General features: G+C 38.3%; 1 long non-coding RNA gene across 1 annotated transcript; it reads left to right on the top strand.

The window, feature by feature from the left end:
- Positions 1–3,192: 3,192 nt before the first annotated feature.
- On the top strand, positions 3,193–5,066 carry LOC309855716. The gene is made up of 3 exons (XR_014306944.1): positions 3,193–3,283; positions 3,387–3,470; positions 4,873–5,066. It is a non-coding gene; the product is annotated as an uncharacterized lncRNA (long non-coding RNA).
- The last annotated feature ends 449 nt before the right edge of the window (positions 5,067–5,515 follow it).

The following is a 5,515-nucleotide window of genomic DNA, read 5'->3' as shown; positions in this document are numbered from 1 at the left end:
CAAGTCTTCAGGATGGTCTCTTAACCAAATGTGTGACTGATTTTTAAGCCATTTTAATATTACCACAAGAACTAATATTTTTTACTGGCAGAATTTTGGTCTGAATAATGATTTTATTAGATGCCCTTGAACTAGCTGGATACACTTTTACTCAAGAAATGATGAGTAAGGGGACCCTTGGGTGGCTCAGTAGAGAAGCATTCTGCCTTTGGCTCAGGTCGTGATCCCAGGGTCCAGCAGGAAGCCTGCTTCTCCCTCTCCCTCCGCCCGCTGCTCTGCCTACTTATGCTCTCTATCTCTGTCAAATAAATAAATACAATCTTTAAAAAAGAAAAAGAAATGAATAAATTAGTCCCTAGAACTTTTATTCAATTCTGATTTTCCTTTACTTTTAAAAACTTCTGAACAGGCCATGCTTAGCATAAACATTAGAATTCACATAATAAAAAGCTACCCTTGAGTCAGCTTCCAGTGCCTTTTTTTCTTTAACTGGCATGTTATTTCTACAGAGCACTATTCGATTGACCTATTCTGAATTATAATAAAAATAATTATGAATTTGTTATTACAGTAGGCATGACGTATAGCATACCTAATCATTATGGAGGATTATAAGGACCCCGGGGCAGAATGTCACATCTGTTTCAATGTTGTGTTTAGATGTTTTTCAAGTATAAAAACTGGTTTGAGTAATGTTTACCAATCTCCTTTTGAATTGATCATTTTATTCCTGAGAACAGTACAAATTATCGATCCTTTTTGTGATCTAGGCTGTTGGAATATATCAAACCTTACCAGGGACTGTGATAATTAAAGTGCATTCTTTATTGAACTTTAAAGATACAATTTTTTAAAATATTTTATTTATTTATTTGACAGAGATCACAGATAGGCAGGCAGAGAAAGAGGAAGGGAAGCAGGCTCCCTGCTGAGCAGAAAGCCCGATGTGGGGCTCGATCCCAGGACCCTGGGATCATGACATGAGCTGAAGGCAGAGGCTTTAACCCACTGAACCACCCAGGTGCCCCTAAAGATACAATTTTTGATTTTTGGTTAACATGTAAGATATGGAGGTTGATTGCTGACTTAACTTGGGTAAGCAGCCTATAAATGGATCTCATTCTCTGTTGAAACATTCTCTTAAATGATAACGAAATACTGGAGTAAAAGTGTATGATTTAGACTAGAATATATTTAACATAAACACGTACTCTATCATATTAATATATTATCATTTGATATCCAAAAATAGGATGAATAATCCCCTTGTTTTCAGAGCTTGCACTGCCAGTTGAATAGAAAACACGTATTTGTCCTCACAAGTCATACATACTCATTCGTTAAATTGGGAAGCAGTGCCTCATCCAAATCAAATGTGTATCGGGTTCAGTCTACCCACAGTATTGTGCAAGAATAAAGCTAAGGAAGATTTCAGGTAACAATAAAAGAAAAAGACAAAGGAAGGACAGACTCTTAACATTTCATGGCACCCACTTCTCATCTTTCATTAGCTCTGACTTTGTCTCATTGTAAGGCCGAGCTACAAGAAAGGCTGGGAAATGTACACTTGTTTGGGGCAATTATGTGCCCAACTAAAATTCTATTGTTATAAAAGAAAAGAATAATGAATATTAAGGCATAAGTAGCATCAGCTGCCAGACAGAGATCAGGTCTTTTACTGATTATTTTAACTCGCTTTAAACAGTATAACCATATCACAGAAAATCTTTTTAAAGGTAGAATTACACATAATCTCATCATTGTCATGTAACAACTCTTTTCATTTGTTTATATCTTTCTAAATACGTACATATTTTCACTTGGCTGTAATAATAAATACAATAGATTTAAAATTTTTACCTAATATATTATACCTTAAACATAATACATTTAAAAAAATAATTTTTAATGGCCACATGATAGCCCATTGTGTTGATGTGGCATAATTTACTTAACCATACCCATATCATTGAACATTTCCATGACTCTAATTTCTCATTGTTGTTGCTAATTAACACTAGAGTGAGTATCTTCATAGACGTTTTTCCTTCAGTTATCTTTCTGTTACTTATTTTTTACCTAATTGTGCTGTAATCAGAAAGCATGATTTGTATGATAGTGATTCTAGGAAACTTGTTGGCTTTATAGCCAAGTATATGGTTGGTTTTCATAAATGTTTCTTGCATTCTTAAGAAAAAATATACCTTGTCTCTAGTTGGATACATGATTCTATTCATGTCCTTTTGATCAAGCTTATTAATTATTTACATTTTCTTTATGCTACTAATTTTTTATCTGTGTGACAACAGTTACTGAGAAAGGTATATGCTATATCAGTTTCTCCTCATACTTCTGTCAGTTTTTGCTTTATGTTATTTGAAGATATCATCAGGTACATATGTAACTTCAGAATTAGTGTTTCTTCCTGGCAAGTTGAATGTTATCTTTATGTAGTTACTATCTTTATTCCTTTTTTTTTTTTAAAGATTTTATTTATTTATTTGACAGACAGAGATCACAAGTAGGCAGAGAAGCGGGCAGAGAGAGGAGGAAGCAGGCTCCCAGCTGAGCAGAGAGCCTGATGCGGGCCTCGATCCCAGGACCCTGGGATCATGACCTGAGCCGAAGGCAGAGGCTTTAACCCACTGAGCCACCCAGGCGCCCTCTTTATTCCTTTTTAAAAATATATTTATTTATTTGAGAGAGTGAGCGATAGAGCATGAGCAAAGGGAAGGACAGAGGGAGAGGGAGAAGCCAACTCCCTGCGAGGCAGAACCCGATGCGGGGCTCCATCCCAGGACCCCAAGATCATGACCTGAGCCAAAGGCAGACACTTAACCGACTGAGCTACCTAAGCACCCCATTATCTTTATTCCTAATAAATTCCTCTGTTCATTACAGAGCTACTCTAGCTTTCTTCTGGTTAGAGTCGGCCTGGCATGTCCTTTTCCATCTTTTCACATTTTCAACCTTTTTATGTGTCAGAGACTTGCTAGATGCTCACTAATTCCATTTCTTCTTCCTGGAAACACAGGAGTAACCCCAGCTCTCTGCAGTTATGCTAGGACCACTGAGGAATTTTGGCAGAAGCAATGTATGCCACTTCTAAGCTCGGCCCCTAAAATGCCGTGCATAGTCTTATATATGCCCTCTCCCCTGCTTACATGGCTCAAGGCAAAGAACTCCAAGATGGTAAAACTAGGATCGACAGATCCCAGATTCCTAATGTCACTGACTGAAGGAGTGACAGCTAGAGCAGCAGCCTCACCCCATGAACGATGATGTGAGCAAAAATTAAGGCTTGTATTAAGCCCCACTGATCTTAGGGGTGTTCGTGCCAGCAGCTAACATTAATTATTCTGATATACCATGTCTTTGTATTTTAGGTTTTCTCTAGGACACAGGAAATATCTGGATTGTTTTGTTTTGTTTCATTTTAGTCCAATCTGAGGATATCTTTCTTTTGACTGGTGAGTTCAGAACACTTACACTTCATTGTGATTTTAATTAATTGTCTGCGGAATTCGCTTTATCTTTATTTTGTGATATCAGTCCTGCTTTTGCTCTCTCTTCTTCGCTTCCTGTTTTCTTTCAGATTATTCTTTTGATTCCACATTTTCCCCTCTATTGGTTTGGAAGTTGTGTACTTTCTCTTCTTAGTGATTACTCTTAAATTTCAGCGTGTGTACTTAAAATTTAAATCAATAGCTCCACCCCCTCCCAAACTATCCAGGGGCTTAAGGATGGCCAATCCCCATCCTCTTGTCTTAAAAGTTATTGTTAGCCAATATTTTAGCACCATCTTATTTTTAAAAAGATTTTATTTATTTGACAGACAGAGAGAGAGAGGTCACAAGTAGGCAGAGGCAGACAGAGAGAGAGGGGGAAGCAGGCTCCCTGCTGAGCAGAGAGCCCGATGCGGGCCTCCATCCCAGGACCCTGAGATCACAACCTGAGCCGAAGGCAGAGGCTTAACCCACTGAGCCACCCAGGCACCCTTAGCACCATCTTATTTTTAACCTCCAAATTAGACATTATTGTTGTTTTATAAATCCCAGACTTTCCTTCTGGGATCATTTCTCTTTATCCTTATGTATACTCTTAAAAGCGCCTTTCATGTGCACTTTTTGGTGATAACTCTTACAGGTTTTGGTTTTCTGAAAATGCCCTCATTTCGTCCTACTCTTAAGTACATAATTTAAGTCATATCAAATTCTACATAGACAGTGGCTTTCTCTCAGCAAGGTTAAGTTATTGTTCCACTGTTGCTGCCAGGCTAGTTTTTCCTTTTAGATGATCTCTCTTTTCTCTCTGACAACTTTGAAGATTTTCTCTTTGCATTTTGTGCTCTTCAGTTATGCGGAAGAGCGATTCTTCCCATCTTCTCTCTCATCTACCTCCATTTTGTCTCACTTTACTGTCCTTTGAGAGTCTGGCTTTATCCAGATGCCTCGGTTCCAATTCCCTACCTTCCCTGAGTCCAAGATCTTTTCTCCCACACATATGAGGTCGTTAAAACCCAAGACTTTAGGTTCCTGAGAGTGACGAATGTGCTTGGAGTCATCAATCACAGACCACAGTTTGGAGCTCCCTCTTTATTTTTCACTCCTGAAGATTTTCCTTCTTACAAGCTTAATGATACCTTTTTAAAAAAGATTTATTTATTTTGGTCGGGGGAGAGACGGGGAAGAGGGTCAAGCAGACTCCCTGCTGAGCGCAGACCCCCCCCCACCCCCAGACCCGGCTCGATCTCAGTGCCCTGACATCATGACCCAAGCCTAAACCAAGAGTCAGACACTTAGTGGACTGTACCACCTAGGCAGCCTCTCAACAAAACCTTTTAGAAGACGTTTTTCTGTATTTTTTTTTTAGGGTTTCTTTGGTTTTTGCAGTGGAATGGTTTTTCAGACTCTATAGTCCACCATTTTGTCATCATAAATGAAAGTCCACATCGTCTCTTCATTCTGTTGAATTCTATCCTCACGATAAAATCTTGAGAGTGGTACTACTTACTGCATCAGAGAGCTTAAGAATTTTTATAGCTATTCACATGCATTGTTGGATTGCTTCCCAGCCATTCTCTTCTTGAGTGGTGAGTACTATATTTGTTCATCCACTTCTTGGAGACAGAGTAGTACCAGTAGCGAATGGGCTTTGAATCACTCGAACGTGGTTCTCCCTCTCCCTACTCCATCTCTCTCTTTCCTTCCACTCTTAACATGTATTGAGAATAGAGAAATATTTTCTTTACAAGTTTTGTTATGGTTTGAGACGTGAGAGAATTAAGAAAGAAACCACCACTTGAGAAGGAAAGAATGAAGATACACATAGAAGAACTTTAGGCTAAAAATGCTGTTAGTTTCAGCTCTACCCTCAAACCCCAATAAAATTAAAGTAGAGAGATCTTTTTTAAAGGCATAAACCTTCAATGATAAAAAGAGAACAGAGAGAACAGAGACAAAATTTTGTCAGTTGGAAAACTTACAAATGGTAGTTTTCATTTCATTTCATTTCA

Source organism: Mustela nivalis (assembly GCF_964662115.1).
Source record: "Mustela nivalis genome assembly, chromosome: X".
NCBI classification, from domain to species: Eukaryota; Metazoa; Chordata; class Mammalia; order Carnivora; family Mustelidae; genus Mustela; species Mustela nivalis.
Note: the sequence above shows the minus strand (reverse complement) of the source record. Positions and strands in the feature narration are given on the sequence as shown.